At 44.9% G+C, this 19,619-nt stretch overlaps 1 protein-coding gene across 2 annotated transcripts in view; it reads left to right on the plus strand.

Annotated features, from left to right (window-relative positions):
- Window positions 1-10,592: 10,592 nt before the first annotated feature.
- Window positions 10,593-19,619, plus strand: part of FOXJ2 (forkhead box J2) — a 32,627-nt gene continuing 23,600 nt past the window's right edge. Inside the window, exon 1 of one of the 2 annotated variants that reach the window (XM_081876335.1) lies at window positions 10,593-11,510. The gene's annotated coding sequence lies outside the window, so the exon portion shown is untranslated. The remainder of the gene's footprint in view (window positions 11,511-19,619) is intronic. The other variant, XM_081876334.1, reaches the window with a different exon arrangement.

Genomic DNA, 19,619 nt, shown 5'->3' on the forward strand with positions numbered 1-19,619 from the left:
GTCTCTGATGCTTGTTGGCTGATTCACATAATGAGTCTTCACCCGATTCTGCAGTCATCAAGTGATGAATATGAATTAGGGGTGTTAACTTACCAGAAAAAAGGCACCTCTAACAGCTGTTGCACAGAGACTGTTTGAAAAGTCAGCAGCCCTAACATGAATGTATAATCCAGCCCCAGCTGTCCCTAATTCTGTGCAATCCTAATTATAAATGCATTGTAGTAAGCTGCTCTGAGCGAGGTGAAATCGAGGACTGGGTCCAGTTAAAGAGACATAAAGGAGAAGCAGGGAAGGCCAAACTGGGATGGAGCTTAAACATGCAGCATGACAGTGAGCGGTTAGAGAAGAACATGGCAGGCCATTGAAGATCCAGGAAAAAGGTTGTCTAGTTTCCATAGCAACTGCGGCATCACATCATTTTATTCAGTTCAAAATAACAAGATGGTTCTAGATGAGACAATAATTAGGAAGGAATTTTAACAAAATACCAACAAAAGAAACAATGCTAACAAAATTCAGCTGAGATTCCATTACTGTGGAGCAATACCATTTATGTTTCTAATACTGTACCTAGACTTCAATTTCATTGCTTCTCTTACATCATCAGTTTTAAAGCACATCCAGATATTGTGATATTGTTCTTGTACCTTTCTATGTCTATATGCTCCCCCCCCCCCTTTTAACACAGCAAAGTTTTAAGCCTAAAGGGGCAGGAGAGTAATGATAAGGATAAGTAATGATAAGTTTTGAGAATTTCATATGGAATTCTGCTGCCACCTGGTGTTTAGCTGAGCCACAGACATTATTTATGCTACTAAGTCTTTTCAAGACGCTGTCTCTTCCAGAAAGACTGCTTAAACCAAGAATCCAGGACCTGCATGTGACTGTACTCCACAGAAGTTATAAATTTGTGAGAAAGGCATCACCCTGGTTTGTAAGCAGGTCTAATGCGGCACACGGTTGCTTGTGTGCATGATCTGTTCCTTGTGATGCTTTTCCACATCTGGATCTGCTGCTGTGCAACAATGCAGTTGTTAGGAGTTACTCATTCAGAGCAAGAATAATATTATCTCTTCAAAGTGTTTGATGTGAGTTAGTTCAGTTATACTTACAACCCTTCAAGAGAAACCAGAATTATTATCTGCACATTGCACGCAGGGGCTGAGGTTCCCAGTAGTTTCTTAGATGATGCAAGACATGAACTGGGGAGTTCCCAGCTCTCACTTTTAACCACTATTATGAAGGTCACTTAACTAGATTAATACCAACATATATGGGAGTAAAACAAGGTTGTGTTCTTACCCCCACTCTGTTAAACATTCATATTAACTGCTTGGTTAAGATACTTTCTGAAACAAATTCTCATCCACCTAAATTGTCAGGGAGATCCCTATCTATTCTACTTTACGCAGATGATGCAGGATTCCTGTCACTGTCGTGTGTAGGTCTGAGACAGCTATTAAGAGCTCTGATGCCTATTGTAATACTGAACAGCTGACAATTAATTATGATAAATCTAAATTTTTAGTTTTTACTTGGAAACGGTGCAAACATCTCTGGCAAATCAATGGACATCTAACTGAACAGGTCAAAATTAAAAAATATCTGGGAATAATTTTCCAAGCTACCAGCTCCTGGAAAACTGAAGTGCAATAGCACAATAGGGCCATAACTCACTAATTTCTTTCTTCTATGTCAATGGAGGCCAGCATGCTCCCTCAGCAATTCAGGTGTTCAATATTAAGATCTTACCACAAAGATCTTACGGAACACAAGAATGCACATTTAACCACTTTGAGGCTTTAGAATCTGTCCGAAGAAAATTTCTGAGTAGCGTTCTTCCAAGATGTGTGCCCAATGTACTTCTACGATTAGAGACTGGACAAATTTCTACTGAATCTCAAATCTGGATACTGAAGATAAAATATCTCGGTAGTGGAGCCTGCCCTGTGGAACACCCTCCCATCAGATGTCAAGGCAATAAGCAACAATCTTACTTTTAAAAGATATCTGAAGGTAGCCCTGTTTAGGTAGGTTTTTAATGTTTAATGCTGTATTGTGTTTTTAATATTTGATTGTGAGCCGCCCAGAGTAGCAGGGGAAACTCAGCCAGATGGGCAGGATATAAATATATTATTTAAAACTGTTATTCATGTCTAAAGGCCTAGCACTCTTGACCCTTACTGGCACATTTCAGTCAAGGTGGAAAAAGATAGTAAATGAGAAAGTACAAAATTTAGGATTCTCACAAAATGCTATTCTTGCCATAGGTTATGCAAAAGCCAAAGAAAATATACGTCAACCCATTTGGGATATTGTGTTGCAAAATTGCATAAATGCAGCTTCTTTTTTTCTAACTTTTAGAGACAGAGGGCGGGCTCTTCTTCCTGCTACCAATTTGACTATCCCAAAATTTAGGAAACCATTTACCCAGGCTAAGTTTAACGTGCTCCCATCTTGTCTTTTTACCATTTTAATATAATCATTTTATATTTCTCATTGTTTTTAAATATTCTATAATGTTTTTAACTCTACGTTTAATTGTATACTTAAAATATTTTATTGTGTTTCATGTGCTCTGTTTTCTTATCTTCTCTACCGGTTATTGACCGAAATAAAAAGATAGAACTTCTGAGGGGTCTTTAAGCACTCAACTCTGGTTGGGGGTGACAAGGATGAGTCATTGAGCCTTGTGTTCAGACAGGGAATTATGAAACTTGGAAGCATTCACTAATGACACCATGTTATCCATTAAGTCCTACCGCTCCCCAGACCCCCTGCTAGCAGAGTCTTTCCCCACTTAGGAGAAACCGGCAACTGCAGGTAACTTGCTTACTCCACTCCCTTGGAATCAGGAATAGGGAACCTGTAGCATCCAGATGTTGCTGGACTCTGACTCCCATCAGTCCCAAGCCTGCCTGGCTAATACTCAGAGATGATGGGAGCAGTGATCCAACAGTGTTCAGAGGGCCAGAGGTTACTTATCCCAACCCTTGGAGCTGCTCTGGCCAATCACTTAGTGGTTGCCCAGCCAACATTTATTTTTCCAGAGTACAAATTGGGTGGGAGGGAAGTGGGTCAGATGGGAGAGAAATGAATTATATAGACTTCCGGGTTAGCGCCTCCGGCAATGGCGGAGCTCCTCCGATAGGGAGGAACTTGCTCCGTGGAAAGCAGGGTCTGAACGGCCACGGCGAAGGCGGAGACCCTTGGAAATCACAGGCGGAAGAGCCTGTGAACTTGGGATTCGGCTGGCACCTTTTGCGCCCCCCCTACTTGCGGGGAGACCTGGTATCGGGAATCCGGAGCGACGTGGGGTGAGTGGCGTGGTGCTTTGAATTGACCGCTTCTTTCATGGAGTGAAGCCGCATTGCTGCTGTCAGAGAGCGCTGACTTTTTCCTGTGGACAATTGGATTTTAAACAACAACCCGTGAGTAGAACGGAAAATTGGATTTCTAAATACCTTAATTCGGCATCAAACGGGGAAGGCTCAAAACAGGAAGTCCGCCTCCCCTTTTTGTAAATAGACTGAAGCAAAGTATTCGTAAGCTAAGGTTTTGGAAAGCTTCATGTAAAGGATCAAACTTCCATTGATTGAAACTATTAAACCCCCCTTGGAAGCAGGGGAAGAGGGGGAAAATTTTGACCAAGCGTGCCTGCAGGAGAGAGTGGAAAACTAAATTACCACGTCTCTGAACCTGGGAACGGGCTGCAAAAAGAAAAAAGAGAGGAAAAAGTCCATTGAGGGTGAACAGTACATATTTGACAGCTAGCTACAAGAGAAAGATACTGTTTCCATTGTCTGTTTCTGCGTTTTAAAAGAAGAAAAAGTAACTGAAAATTGATACTATTTTTCACCTTTAGAACTGTGTTGGAAAGGACTGAGTTTTTGAAACTGTTACAAGAGTGGAGAGGAGGCATCCAGCTGTAAGATAAGGACTGTGAGAAACCAGAGTTTGACCTTGAACATCCCAAGAATGTCAGTTAGGGAAGATTTAGTGTCTGCATTTTATAAGACAAACTATTTGTTGGAAAAGCTTCATAAACAGATAGATGCTATGGCTACTAAAATTGACATCTTGGGATCAAAAGTGGGTATCAACACAGAAGTTGTCAAGCATCCGGCACAGGAATCTATCATAACTGAACAAATCGTTGAAAAGGAGAAGGAGAAAGTTGCTGTGGTCGAACCTAAAGTAATACAAGGGGGAGCCTTAACCTTACAGATGCAAATTGAGGATTACAAATTGAGGCCCTTTATGATTGAAACTAGAAAAAGCCAGATCTTGAAGATTGGAGCCTGGCCTGGTCTGGAAAAGGAAAGTTGGAGAGATTCCCCAATGCAGGAAAAGTCAACTGACTTTTGGGATATGGATTTGGGTCAGGAGGAGATTGGAGCTTTTGGGTCCTTTGGATTTGGAGGAACTTTGAAACAAGATTTGGAATGCTTTATGGATCCTAGCTTTAACTATGGAAATCTGGCTGTCCTGTTAAGAAGGAATAAAGGCATTGTTGGGATGGAGCTCCCCCGAGATCTGCTTTTTAGCACTAAAGTCTATGAAGAAGATCGGCAGAAGGGACGTGAAGAAGAGTTAAGAGCTTCGGATATAAGATCTCCAGGTTGATGGACTGTCTGGAGTTGACAGAAGGGACGGCAGAGGCCGAGACCAGGGAGAGGAGACGGTGGAAGAAGATTGGGAATTTAAAGTTTATATTTGGAAATTTTGAAAAAATTTAATGAGGGAGAGAAAAATCGTGGAATGAAATTTTTATGACCCTAGTGGAAATGTTTTAAGAGATTAAGTTTAAATAGATATATTAATTTTAAGGAGAAATAAAATTGGGGGGTGGGGGTGGAAGCAAAAACAGATTGTTAATTGGTGAAAGAAGAGAATGTAAAATTATAGTACATTAAGATAGATTATAAGGACAAAATAAAGAGGGAAAGGATTTGCTGAAATATTTAACTGAATTAGAATACAAAAAAGGGAGGTGGGAGGTGGTCAAGGAAACAAGCAAATGAAAGATATATTATGTGAAGGTTTGATGTGTTTTTTGCTTTTGCTTTTTTTTTCTTAATCTCTTTTTTTTCTTTTTATTGTATCTTTTTATTGTGATACATTGTTTTGTTTTTTGTTTAATTTGGTGTTTTTCTGTTTTATCTGTAACCTTTAAAACCTTAATAATTTTTTTTTTTTTAAAGAGAGAAATGGATTATATAAATACCCGTTGGTTTTTGCTGTATGGTGTTGTAATGCCTTGTTTACCCCCCCCAAAAAAAATTTCTCTCTCGAATAGAAACTAAGGGTAATTCAGCTATCTATGCCTGACATTTACATAGCCAATATGCATTTAGCCTTTTGGGGGGGAAACTAAGGTGTTTTTTTTTACAAATAGTTGTATGGCTTGTAGTTTCCCCTTCCCTTGTTTAGAATGATTATAATGATTTTTTTAATATATAAAAAAGAGTGATTGGCTCCCCTGTGTGACTAGGAGTTTCAAGAAAAACTAGTTTCCCATTGGGGCTGGTGAGGACTTTTTTCTAAGATGATTTCCATTCCATCTGCAGTGAATGAGTGAAGTCTCTCAGATGCCTACACCCTGCATCCAGACTGGGAGCTGGGCTCCTCCACATCTGCTATCAGGTAAGAAAAGGCAAATGGCAGTGCAAGTCTATTCATGTCTATCCATAAGTAAGTCCTGCTGAATTCACTGGACTTGCTTCCAAGCATGTAGGAATAGGGTAGATTTTAATGATTATTTCAGCACATTACATTATTCTTTTTTATTTTATTTATTTCATAAAATTTATATACCACTTGAGTGTAAGAAGCCCCAGAGTGGTTTACAAAAGATAAAACAGTAAAATCAAGAAAAAATAACAACCATACTTTAAAACTTACAGATGTTAAAATTATCCGAGTTTTCTAAACATCTGGGTAGGCTTCTATGAACGAAAATGTTTTTAGGAGGCGCCGAAAAAAGAACTGTGAAGGCACCTACTTGATCTCAACAGACAGGGGGTTCCAAAGTGTAGGTGCTGCCACACTAAATGATCAAATTATTACAAATGCGCAACAGGAATTATGTGGCACCTGCAGCGGTACCAATTCCGCTGACCGAAGCAGGTGAGTGGGTAAGGCGATCTTGTAGGGATACTGGTCTCCTATACCTTGACCCTGGCCCAGTAGCAAATGGATCTCTGAGCACAGGTATGACATGCTGACAAGGCCTCACTCCTGTCAGCAATTGTGCTGCAGCATCCTGCACTAACTGCAGCTTCTGGATCAAGCAACAGGGAAAGCTCCCCACATAGAGCAGATGTACACGAATACAGCAAAGACAATTATACTTTCAAACCCAGGTTGAGACACCTCTGGTGCACAACTAAAGTACAGTGGTACCCCAGGTTACATACGCTTCAGGTTACAGACTCCACTAACCCAGAAATAGTGCTTCAGGTTAAGAACTTTGCTTCAGGATGAGAACAGAAATCGTGTGGCGGCAGCAGCAGGAGGCCCCATTAGCTAAAGTGGCGCTTCAGGTTAAGAACAGTTTCAGGTTAAGAACGGACCTCCGGAACGAATTAAGTACTTAACCTGAGGTACCACTGTAGGGCCCTGGGCAACCCACTGAAGTGCCTCTTTCTTGTAAAAGTGTGGCTAAAGGGCCTCCAAATTCTGCTTGCAGGTGTCTGCACCAGACCCACAAGATCTGGAGACGGGCCAGGGCCAGGCCAGGGCTTTGAGGGTGCCCCCCTCGGCCGCGGGGAAGGAGGACGCACTAAAGCTGGCCTCCCCTGGCCTCCGGGACGGGCTCCGCGCAAGGGGCGTCGCGCGGCCAAGGCGGCTCCCGCCCCGCCCGCCAGCTGAGGGGCAGACCCAGCTTGGCCGGCCTGTCCGCGGCGGCGCTTCCCGAGGGCAGGGGCGGCGAGCCATTTCCGCTCCTGCAGGCGCCTCCCCCCGCCGGCTCCTCGGCGTTCCCCTCGCCCGCCCCGGGGCGCGCGGAGGGCGGCTTCCCCGCCGGCCAGTTGGCGAGGGCGCAGCGGACGGGCGGGCGCGCGTCTCCCCCGCGGCCGAGCCGGGACACGTTCCCCGGCTGCCTCCGACACGGGGCTGGGAGGAGCCGCCTGCGCGCCGCCGCGCCGCCGCCGCCGCCCTCTTAAGGTGGCCTCGCGCGCCCGCCGCCCTGCTCGGAGCACCCGGCCCTCCGCCATTCAGGGGCGGCGCCAGAGTGTTCCGTGGCGTCTCCCAAAGGGCGCGCCTAGTCCTCATTGTTCCGGAAAAAAGAGATACTGGCCGGCCTGCGGATCGCAACAGGTGCTCGCCTCTGGAGCCCGGCCCGCTCCCTGCCCCGGAATATTGCTGCGCATCGAGACGTAGATGCCTCCCTTCCCACTCAGCGCCAACCCTGCCATTGTGCAAAGCGCGTCATGGCCGGCTTGCAGCAACTCTTAGCTGGCCTTGGCCTACTCAGCCCTTACAATACACACCACCGACCCGGCTATTTTCCTCCTTGGTTCTGCGCCGGTTTCCTCTCTATAACCTTCTTTCCACGTGCAGCAGAATGCGGTGCTTGAAGGACTGGTACAACCAGAGATTCATTCCCCGCCTCTCAAAGACGCCTTGCAAGCAAGACCAACCGGGGAAGAGCGGGGGTGGAACCCCACCCCACCTCAGGAATTCTTGTATGTGAAGGGAGCATTCGAAAGAGGACTCTACCATGTGCCCCCTAAAGTGGCACAGGCCACTCTACCCCCTGCCACTCATGTTGCTGCTGGTTTGGAGCAGCCCCTGGTGTGTCAAGGAGGTCACCTGTTTCCACTTGGCATTAGGAAGCAGCAGCTTTCAAACCTTCAGGGATTCTTACTTACTACTCAGTTATGTTGTAACTGAGGTTCAATACCTATGATTATTGCTCCCATATGATCTAAAACAGGCTTCCTCAACCTCGGCCCGCCTTGTAGTTTTGAGACTACAATTCCCATCATCCCTGAACACTGGTCCTGCTGGCTAGGGATCATGGGACTTGTAGGCCAAAAGCATCTGGAGGGACAAGGTTGAGGAAGCCTGATCTAAAACAGGATAATTCCTAAATCCTTCCTGTGGCTGTACAAGGCTGAAGCTGGTTACAGTACTAGCTCCCCCAGCTCCCCGGAACATGGGATGGGAACCCCAAACTAAGTTTCTACTCATCCCAAATCCTCTGGGACTCTCTAGCATCCTGCCGAGCGCTTTTCAGTTTTGCAGAAGTAACTGTAAAGTAGGAGTCAACAACCTTTTTGGACCAGTGGGCACTTTTTGAATTTTGAGAGACTGCTGTGGGCATCAGTTACAAAATGGCTGCCATGGTCATGTGGTGGCATAACAAAACATGGGTGCATGGAGGGTTAGGCATAAAAAATTAGCTGCTTCTCCAGCTATCGCCTGCTGGTCTTCTTGTCTGTGCTAAATTGTTGAAATAAATTTTGTGCTTAAATCAGAGAGAATTTTCTTCCAGGCAAAAATTTGGGATGTTTTTCACTTTCCCCATGTATTGGCTTTATTTTAATCACCTGAGACTTCTATCCTAAATCAGCAGTTCCCAAACTCCCTCTCATGCCCCCACAGACCACTTGAATATTGGTAAGGGTCTTCTTGGTGGACCATGTAATCATTTGTCTGTTTCTTGAAGCAATTGTAACACACACTGTGAGATGCTGTGTGATTTTTAATTGAATATTTATTGCTGATTTTATTTCTTGTATAACATTGTATTGAATTACAATTTGAATTCCATAGACTTCATCTAAGAAACAAAAGGAGCAATAGAAATAAAATTAAAAGTCAATATGAATATGTAATGCAAATATACAATGGACCACCTGAATGAAGCTTGAAGACCACAGTTTGAAAAACGATGTCCTAGGCCTCCAAGGACAAATTACAACTTGTGGAATGATGCCTTTGTTTAAAAACTTAAAATAACTTGAAAGTGAAATGTAATTAAGTATAAATTTTGTGCTTCAGTGGGGGTGGGATGGTTGAATATTGATTGTTGCTTCTTGTATACATATGTGAAAATAATAAAATAACAAGCTATGAATATTTTTAATACTTTTATTTATGATAAAGTCCATTTTGGCAAGCCTCAGTGAGATGGCTGAGCTTGCATTTTGCCACAAGTAGTTCAATGTCAGATCTGATGATTGTCAGATAGTCAGTGCTGAAAAGGATGTCTCACAAAGATACATACACGCAACAACCGACTGACACGTGTCCAAATGACACATGCACATGGCAGCATCACAGATATTGCTTTGTCAGTAAGGTCTGGATACTCACGTCATAACTGAGTAATTTTGGTAACAAAGTCAAAATCTAGAGAACCACACTTGCAAACGATGTATCTTCGAGGGCCTTGCAACATGACAGTCCAGAAAGTTTTTGTCCTTTTTGCCCAAATACAACTTTGAGTGACATCAGTTGCAGATGGGTTTCCCCACCCTCCCAAACTTCATCAGAAAAGTAACAGCAGTGGGCAAATGTTGACTTGAGCCTAAGCAAATGCATCAGATCACCCTTAAACTATTAGCTAACTCTGGCGGCAGACCTGGTTATGGTTTGCCACCAGGTGCTCCTGCAGGGAGTGCTTTATGCTTCCCCTTTTTTATGGAAAGACACGGCGGGTTTTACAAAGTACATTCAGACGCACAGCCGTCCGCGATTTCTCTGCCCACCATGAGATGGTGTATTTCCTGCCCAGTTCTGGGCGCAACTCCGAAATACGAGCTCCTCGTTTACGACAAGGGCTCAGCTCCCCCCCCCCCCCCATTTGCACGTTTCAAACTTAAACCGGGGAGCCGAGTCTACTCGCGGGAAAAGCTGAGGGGAGACACCCGGACGGGGGGGGGCGAGGGCGGCAAATCCGGAGCCCCCCCCGCCGACCGGCCGGGGGGGGGGCACGCGCGGTGGAAGGGGGTGTGGGCCGTTGGCGCTTTCCGTGAGGGGAAAGGGGTGTTTGAGGCTGCGAAGGAGGCGACGGAAGCGCCTCCGTCAGGAGATGGGGAAGCAGCGGGTTGGCTTCCCCTCTGCCGGGGCCCCGCCGCCGCCGCCGCCGCCTCCTGCGAGAGGAGCCACCTTAAGGCGGGGAGGCGGGGGTGGCGCGGCCTGGAGGGAGCCGGGGGAGGCGGAGCGGAGGCCGGGGAGGAGCCGGGGCCTGCAGTGGAGCCGCAGCCCCGGAGCACACGGAGCGAGCGACAGGCGGCAGCACAGCAGCAGCAGCAGCAGCGAGGCCGGGGCCTGCCGAGGGTCTGCCTAGCCGCCGCCCCGCTCGGGAAGACCCCCGGGAGCGGGCCTCAGCCCGGGCAGCAGCAGCAGCAGCAGCAGCAGCGCCAGCGCCAGGCCCAGGAGCCGCCGCGGCCTCCCGTGGCAAGCGAGCGAGCGAGCGAGCGAGCGCCACCCCCGCCCCGCTTCCTCCCGCCCTCCCTTCCCCGGCCCCGGGCTCGCGGGGAAAGAGCCCTCCCGGCGCCGCGGAGGGGATCATCTCGGGGAGGCGGAGGCCCAGGAGGAGGAGCGCCCCCCCCGCCCGCCCGCCCGCCCCCCGCCTCCCTCCCCCGCCGAGGCCAAGGGCAGCCAGCGCGCAGCTAGGCCCCGCGGCGTCTGGGTCAGTTGTCCGCTCCCGCAAGTTCGCCTTGCCCGCCTCGGCCTCCGACCGAGGATTTGAAGGCCCCTCTCGGCGGAATGGAAGGGAAAGGAGCCCCGGCCGGGAAGGAGAGCTCGTAGCGGCCGCCAGAGGGGAGGGAGCAAGGACCGACCTCGTCTCTCGCGCCGTCGTATTTTTATTTTAAACCGCCCCCCCCCCGCCGCCGCCGCCGCCGCCACAGCCACAGCCACCACTTCCCTCTTAAATTCTCTCCTGCAACTTAAAATCGGTACCTACCTGCTCGCCGACAAGAAAACGAAGCCGATTTCCCCCTGGCCTGTTGGAGCCGCCGACTTTATAAATAAGTTCCTCACGCTAGTCAAGCAAGAAGGAGCAGCCCCCCCCCAGCCCATTTTGTGAAGGGGAAGGGGACGCTTGACAGCCCGAGGAAACGGGATAGTATCAAACAGCTGTCAGAGAGGAGGACCCGCAGCCGTTTAAAAGGAAAAACAAATCCTCCTTGGGATAAACGAAAAAGATGCTTGTTCCCCAAGATTTCTAATGGGGTGTGTGTTAGCTTGAAGAAAATAAGGAACTCTTAATTACCAAAGGAGGTGAAAGTTGTTCCCATTTATAGCTACTCACCAACAAAGAAAAGGAGGAGAACAGACGTGACATCTTTCAAGCCTAGTCAGCAGGAGAGAGGAGGAATATATATACCTGTAGCTTAAGGGTTTGGAAACCCAAAGCTGATCTCTACCTCTGTGTTCACAACTCAGAAAAATCCACAGCAGCATCACTTTTGAGCATGAGGCCTATGTGCAGAGTGTGAAGGACATCTCTCGTTGAAATAAGTCCAGACGCATCCACTGCAGAAAATCTTAACGTGAGTGACAATATTGCATCACATATCTTGCCTTGTCTATTTTCCTGTCTTTTCTCCCCAGCATTCTTCCTTGTTATATTTTCTTTCTCTCAATATTCTGACTTAGAAGCCTCTATGCCTCCTTTCTCTGTATGTTTTGCTGGCTTGCTTTCTGGAATATGTTGCTTGCCATTTAAAAAATAATAATTCACCTGTTTGATTTTTCTAGTGGAGAGCCTGTCTCAAGGAATTGTAAGCAACACACTGTTTTTCAGCACGTTGGGTCTGGGTAGGGGTCAGGGGTATGTATATATCTTACCATTTAGGAGTCTGTGAGGAAAGATTCACAGTGACTGAAAGTTAATGGGCAGTGTGTGTGATTATTTACTTCAGAGGTAACATCACACCATTAATGCAACTGAACTCGGATGGTGTCAGCATAATCCTGTACATGCTGAACTCTGTGTGAGACATAAGCTTCAGATGATAAGACTATGTTAAGTCTCTCAAGTGTGAATCTTCTTGTTTTTGGTGTATGTTAGGTTAATTCTCTTTCCTTCATTATTTCAAAGGGGAATAATAGGGATTCTAATGCATGTTAATGATTGGGACTACAGAACCCAGAGATTTTAGCTATTGCTCATTGATTTGTGTCAGAGTATGATCTGGATTTGGACTGAGAAATCCATCTGCAGTATGTGAAATCAAGTGCATTTGAAGGCCTTGCATTCATTCCACTAGTGCCGTCCTTGATTTGATCTTCCTACTTTACTGAGTATTACAGACAAATTTTGGTGCCCATGTCCTGGGATGGGAGAGTTAAATCTCAGGTCGTGGAATCCTTTTGGCAGCAGTGCGTAGTAGAGCAAGTTACACACTGCAGCTGCTCCTGGTAGGAAATAGAAGCCTAAGGGGCGACCACTTCAGATAGTGCTTTTTATAGATTCCATTGACAGTGATCACTTTGAGGAAAAAATAGGAATACTAACTTAAGGTGTACCTCTGACATCTCCATCCACTTTGGGATTAAATCAGTTGAAAAGCAATCTTAAATTCAAAAGATTCCTTGTTGTAATTACTGTTAGAGTATTCCCAGTAAAAGTATTCACAGGAGGAGTTATGGGATTCTTCTGAATGTAATCGATGTAAATTCAAAACTGCCCAATCGTTTAAAATTAATTGCCCATGCCTGATTTTTTTTTAACCTGCAGTATTTTAATTGACTAATAGTTAGTTTAATCAATGGAAAGCATTTTGATAAATGAACATAATTCCTCTGCTTAATAGGGAGTGTGTTTTAGGAACAGATTGATTGTTTTTGGTTCAAGTAATTATTTTAAAAAGGCCACATGACAAAAAGGTATTCCTTTCTATGTGAAGGGGGGATGCCTTTTTTAGATGACACTTGCTGTGACATGGGCAATTGCATCATCTGAAAACAGAAGGTATGTCAGAAGGGACCTCAGAAGACATCTAGCCCTAATCCCTGCTTCAGGAAATATATGGCTACAGCATCCTTGATTGGGGGCTATCCAACCTCTCTCTGTAAGAGAGGCAACCACTTTTCAAGGCAGGCTGTAACATGCTTTTTTTCTTTAGAACTACTGCTTTTTCATGTGTGCAGATTTTATGCAGATGTCATTAATGATCTAAAACACATGAAGTTAATGGACTCAGATTTCTTTAGCTGAGTAACAGCCCTACATTTAAACTTTCACGGAGCATCCCAGTTGGACAGGTAGATTTTTCTGGAGAGCTAAAACGCCCAATATATGGCATCTAAATAGTTCACTGCAAATAAAATAAGAATTTGTCTATTATAAAATTTGGCTGTGAGGAATGGAAAATCAGGGGGGACAGTTACCTGATCAATGCCTCCAGCCTGTATTTTGGTGGAGTAGTTCAATTGTTGTGACCCAGGTATGTAAGCAAAAGGTGGGAAAAGGAATGTGAGGAAGAAGCTTGGACCATCTCACAGTGTACTTCTTCATAACTTTAATTAATGTCCCACAACTTGAAAATCAGGAATCCCCCCAAATATCAGTTTATAGATCTGAGAAAATTAATTAAAAGTTACCTAGATTCATCTTCTTGATATGTCAGAGTAAGCAATCTACTTCCTCTGGCATCTCTTACATAGCACTGAGAATTGTGAACTTGCAAGTTAACGATGATTAGCAAGGATTTTGAGTTTTAATTCCATAATCTATGCATGTTAACTCAAAAGTAAAACAAGTCTGTTTAGGATCATGGCCCAAAAGTCTAAAAAGGCTTGTTGTAAAAAAATAATAATAATAATAATAATAATAATAATAATAATAATAATAATAATAATTTATTATTTATACCCCGCCCATCTGGCTGGGCCTCCCCAGCCACTCTGGGCGGCTTCCATAGAAAGCAAAAATACAATAAAATATCACACGTTAAAAACTTCCCTGAACAGGGCTGCCTTAAGATGTCTTCTGAATGTCAGGTAGTTGTTTATCGCTTTGACATCTGCTGGAAGGGCGTTCCACAGGGCGGGCGCCACTACCGAGAAGGCCCTCTGCCTGGTTCCCTGTAGCTTTACTTCTCGCAATGAGGGAACCGCCAGAAGGCCCTTGGCGCTGGACCTCAGCGTCCGGGCAGAATGATGGGGGTGGAGACGCTCCTTCAGGTATACTGGACCGAGGCCGTTTAGGGCTTTAAAGGTCAGCACCAACACTTTGAATTGTGCTCGGAAGCGTACTGGGAGCCAATGTAGGTCTTTCAAGACCGGTGTTATATGGTCTCGGCGGCCGCCCCCAGTCACCAGTCTAGCTGCCGCATTCTGGATTAGTTGTAGTTTCCGAGTCACCTTCAAAGGTAGCCCCACGTAGAGTGCATTGCAGTAGTCCAAGCGGGAGATAACCAGAGCATGCACTACTCTGGCGAGACAGTCCGCAGGCAGATAGGGTCTCAGCCTACGTACCAGATGGAGCTGGTAAACAGCTGCCCTGGACACAGATTTGACCTGTGCCTCCATGGACAGCTGGGAGTCCAAAATGACTCCCAGGCTGCGCACCTGGTCCTTCAGGGGCACAGTTACCCCATTCAGGACCAGGGAATCCTCCACACCTGCCCGCCTCCTGTCCCCCCAAAACAGCACTTCTGTCTTGTCAGGATTCAACCTCAATCTGTTAGCCGCCATCCATCCTCCAACCGCCTCCGGACACTCACACAGGACCTTCACCGCCTTCACTGGTTCTGATTTAAAAGAGAGGTAGAGCTGGGTATCATCCGCATACTGATGAACACCCAGCCCAAACCTCCTGATGATCTCTCCCAGCGGCTGCATGTAAATGTTGAAAAGCATGGGGGAAAGGACAGAACCCTGAGGCACCCCACAAGTGAGAGCCCAGGGGTCTGAACACTCATCCCCCACCACCACTCTCTGAACACGGCCCAGGAGGAAGGAGTGGAACCACTGTATGACAGTGCCCCCAGCTCCCAGCCCCTCAAGACTGTCCAGAAGGATGTTATGGTCGATGGTATCAAACGCCGCTGAGAGATCCAGCAGAACTAGGAAACAGCTCTCACCTTTGTCCCTAGCCCGCTGAAGATCATCAACCAGTGCGACCAAGGCAGTTTCAGTCCCATGATGAGGCCTGAATCCTGATTGGAAGGGATCCAAATGGTTCGCTTCTTCCAGGCGTGCCTGGAGTTGTTCGGCCACCGCTCGCTCAATCACCTTGCCCAAGAATGGAAGATTTGAAACTGGGCGATAATTGGCCATCGTGGCCGCATCTAAAGATGGTTTTTTAAGAAGCGGTTTAATAACCGCCTCTTTCAGCGGGTCTGGGAAGGCTCCCTCATGGAGGGAAGCATTCACCACCCCACAAAGCCCATCGCCCAGTCCTTCCCGGCTAGCTTTTATAAGCCAGGATGGGCAAGGATCCATAAGATAGGTGGTTGGCTTCACTCGTCCAAGCAGCCTGTCCACATCCTCGGAGGTAACAGATTGGAATTGATCCCACTCAACTTGACTAGACAGAACTCTAGCACTCTCCCGCCCCGGCCCTGCTCCCACGGTGGAGTCTACTTCTTCCCGAATCTGAGCGATTTTATCTGCAAAAAACTTTGCAAAATCATTGCAGGAGAACATGTGGCCCGTACTGGGCCCCGATGTTGCAGGTGGTTCCACTAAATTGTGAACCACCTGAAAAAGTCTCCTGCTGCTGTTTTCTGCAGATGCAATAGAGGCGGTGAAGAAATTCTTCTTCGCCGTCGCTATCGCCACTTGGTAGGCTCGACGTTGAGCTCTAACCTGTGTCCGGTCAGATTCGGAATGAGTTATCCGCCACCGGCGCTCTAGCCGTCTCAACGATTGTTTCATTGCCCTCAGATCCGTGGAAAACCACGGGGCTGTCCGGGCTCCATGCAATCGGATGGTTATAGGTGAAATTGCCTAAGCAATAATGAAAGATAATTGGAGATGATGCTGGTTCTTTGCATGTTTATTTAATTGGGGTTTTTAAAAAGTAATGTGTCTAAGGCAGAGGGATCAGAATAATGGTCTTTAGAATTGAAAAACAATTTGAAAATCTGAATATTGTTACTTTGAAATCTGTTTGTGATTACCTCTGCCTCTTGTGAAAGTTCTTCCAGTTTATATAGGTGGATGCTTGAAATCCATTTTTAATTGAATTTTGTCTAGTTTCATTAAATTTGTAAGTCCTTTAGGTCAGTGGTCCTTTTGCCTTCTGCCTAGAGGGTTTGAAAACAACATCTTAATATCTCAAATATGTGAATGAATAATACAGAAGAGCTTTTAACTTTTTATATCACACTTTTTCAAAGGTTATTCAAAGTTACTTAACAACAAAATGTAACTTACTCTAGTTTTGAGTACAAATTATTCATTTTGTATATAATAGTAAAACAAATATCAAGCAAACTTTAAAATGAGTGTGATAAAATAAAATAAAATAGTAATTAATAAAAGTTTCCTCTGTAGCAGTGTTAGAAACTCAGATTTACAGTGGTATGTCCGGTTGCAGACAGGATCTGTTCCGGAGCTCTGGTCGGATCCCGAAGTTTCCGCAATCGGAGGGACTGCTTCTGTGCATGCGTGCGTGGCGAAACCCAGAAAAAATACTTCTGGTTTTGCCACATTCGCATCCTGAAGGATACACAGCTGGAGGTGTGCGTATCCAGAGGTACCACTGTATAAGCTACGGTAATTGCCAAATAGCATCTTAAACCTAGATTATGGTCACCACAACAAAATGTATAGGCACCATTTTTTCCACTGAAAGTTGTTGTTGTTAGTAATTATTAATAATTTCATTTCTATACTGCTTTATATTTTAAATAAAAAATCTCAAAGTGGTTCACAACACATTAAAACATCAAATAAAACAATCCAGAATAAATCAAATTCAAGTTTCAACGAAAATATTACAGAATTCTTGAAGTGACATTCTGCTTTCCCCATATTTACCTACTTAATTTATAGAGATGCACCATAGCAGAAGTCCTCTAGGAAGCCAGTGTGGTGTAGTGGTTAGAGTGTTGGACTAGGCCCTGGGAGATCAGGGTTCAAATCCCCACTCAGCCATGAAGCTCACTAGGTGACCTTGGGCCAGGCACAGCCTCTTAACCTACCTCACAGGGTTGTTGTAGGGATTAACTGAAGGTGAACCATGTACTCCATGGAGAAAAAAGTGGGCTATAAATGCATTAAATAAGCTCTTCTGCTTACCTGCTTAAGAAAGCTAGACTGGCCAGCCAGATGGAGATGTCAGTCACCCATCTGGCATCTAGAGATCTAATTGGACCTGTGCCAGTTGCAAAATGCACCTGGCACCTAGGGAATTTCTAATGCTGCTCCATAGATATCTAGTTGGTTTTGAGGATGGGAGAAAATGTTGTATGACCTAATTGATTATGGTGCATGACAATGGTACAAGCCTGAGTCTTCATCTTCTTTGGTTCCTTCATGCAGGGTTCTTCATTAGATTCAAGGTGATGATAGAAATGCTGATAGCAGTGCAGGTTTACATCCACTTGACTAGCAGAGTTTAGAACATACAATAGTGTAGGTTGGCCTGTTTCCGCATATATATAGTCAGAAAATTTAGTCTTGGCCTGGAATTTGGTACAGAAGGGAGATCTGTACAAAGCCACCATGGCTTCTGAATGTGAATGGCATGCTGCCCATCTGCAGAAGATTTTCTCCCCCATTTCTCTGTCTGAGAATATGAGGGAAAGTGCAGGCAGTTCATAAACATACAGGAAGTCCTGTGTATTGCTGTGTGCTGTAATACCTTGACTGTCATTTGAAGGTATCTGCAGGAATGACAGTTAATGGATTTATGGCTTGTAATCCTTAAAGAGGCGGATAGAAATTTGAAGCAGGATGCAGTTCACAGTTAGTTAGGCTTGTCAGCTTAGAAAAAAAAGGCATGACATGGGATCCAGTGGATCATATGTGTGTTCTGATAGTATCTAGACTTTCCTGGTTTATCAGACTCTAGTAGTAGTTACCTGTTACAGTGGTACCTCGGGTTACAGATGCTTCAGGTTACAGACGCTTCAGGTTACAGACTCCGCTAACCCAGAAATAGTACCTCGGGTTAAGAACTTTGCTTCAGGATGAGAACAGAAATCGTGCGGCGGCAGCGGGAGGCCCCATTAGCTAAAGTGGTGCTTCAGGTTAAGAACAGTTTCAGGTTAAGAACAGACCTCCAAAACTAATTAAATTCTTAACCCAAGGTTCCACTGTATTTATTATTGTTATTTGTCTAGTAGTAGTTACGGTACCTGTTAGTTATTATTATTGTTGTTATTTATTAGTGTATATCTTTCCCCTCACCCTCGTGCCTCCTGGGACTTTTAACTATTGTGCTCTATAGTCAAATACAACCTGGCACATAGTGCTCTGGAGCAGTGGTTCCCAAACTTTTTGATATGGTGAACCACAAGTCCAAATTTACTTGATAATGGTGACCCATCAATTTATTGTCACATAAACTCTGAACCTTATGGCAACTGATGGTTTCGTGCAGTTTAACTTCAGCTTTGCGTATTCTATAACCATTGCTCAAGGCATCCAAGCAAAAATTTCCTTAATGCGCCTATTCATGTGGAATTTGTTGAAATATGTGTAGTACGTACAGTTACTCATAATTTTTTTTTAAAAAAATGGGAATGTAAGAACACTAATCATAGGATTGCAGGGTATTGCTTCATAAACTATTAAAATTGTTCTAAAAACATACGGTTACAAAATCAGTGTTGGAGATAACAAGCAAATGAATATTTTTAATAGTTTTATTCATGATAAAGTCAATTTATCAGTGGGGTGTTAGAATTGAATTTTGCCAATGAGCAAGTCAGTGCAGAGTTTGTTAGTTGTTAGACACAGCCTCAAATCTTTATTGATACATCGCTTGCTACTTTTTTTGTCCCCATAGCAGTCATTGCTGAAAAACCTGTCTTGCATGTACTACTAAATGGCAGCAACACAGATATTGCTTCATCAGGAAGCTCAGGATACTCAGTGGTAACTGAGTAATTTTGGTAACACGAAGCCAAAATTTTCATAACTTCAGTTCCGATAATTTACATTTGAGGGTCCTGTCACACAACAGTTCAGTGTGTTGTTTTTCTTCTTTGCACAGATAAAGGCAACTTTGAGTGACATCACTCAGATTTCTGGTGTTATTTCTGCAGAAGGATAGTGGACAAATTTTGACAAAGCAAACTTCAAATCCCCTTTGACTTAACAAGTAACTAATCCTGGAAGCCGATCCAGCGGTCGTTCACCACAAGGTGCTCGTACAAAGGGTTGTTGTGAGTGACTATTACAGCTTGCCTCTGATGTGCAGGCTGCTTAGAACACCTTTGTGGCAAACTGTTGCTGGATCTGTCACAATAGAGTAATTCCCAAGTGTTAAAATGTAAGACTTTAGCCTTTCCGCTGTTCCGTTATAAGTGCCAACGCAGCACTATAAAATGCCAGCAAAATGTTGTAAGAGGTATTCCTTGTACTGGTTAAGAGGGATAAAAGTAATAATTATTTTGTGAAAACTTACAAAGCCTGTGACTCACTTGTGGGTCATAACCTACAGGTTGGGAAACACTGCTCTGGAGTAAAGATTTTTA

The sequence above is a fragment of the Podarcis erhardii genome (assembly GCF_964252035.2).
Source record: "Podarcis erhardii genome assembly, chromosome: 9".
Lineage (NCBI taxonomy): Eukaryota > Metazoa > Chordata > Lepidosauria > Squamata > Lacertidae > Podarcis > Podarcis erhardii.